The sequence below is a fragment of the Apis dorsata genome, unplaced genomic scaffold, assembly GCF_000469605.1.
Source record: "Apis dorsata unplaced genomic scaffold, Apis dorsata 1.3 scaffold_77, whole genome shotgun sequence".
Taxonomy (NCBI): Eukaryota; Metazoa; Arthropoda; class Insecta; order Hymenoptera; family Apidae; genus Apis; species Apis dorsata.
In genome coordinates this window covers 485,493-485,704 of record NW_006263375.1, presented here as the reverse complement: position 1 = coordinate 485,704, position 212 = coordinate 485,493, and positions in this window count along the sequence as shown.

Genomic DNA, 212 nt, shown 5'->3' with positions numbered 1-212 from the left:
CATCTGCTCGCCGCTTTCGTCCTCTATGTCTCGAGCATGGCGACGGTCGAACGGATCCCGGATTCGTCCGACCTATCCTTGGCACTTCACTTAAAGAAAAACCTGATGACGTGTTCAGCTTCTTGATATTTATATTCCGTCCCCGCGAATACAATACGGATTTAATCTTCTTGTAGGGCGTACATCGGCGTACATCGAACGAACGTCACAGC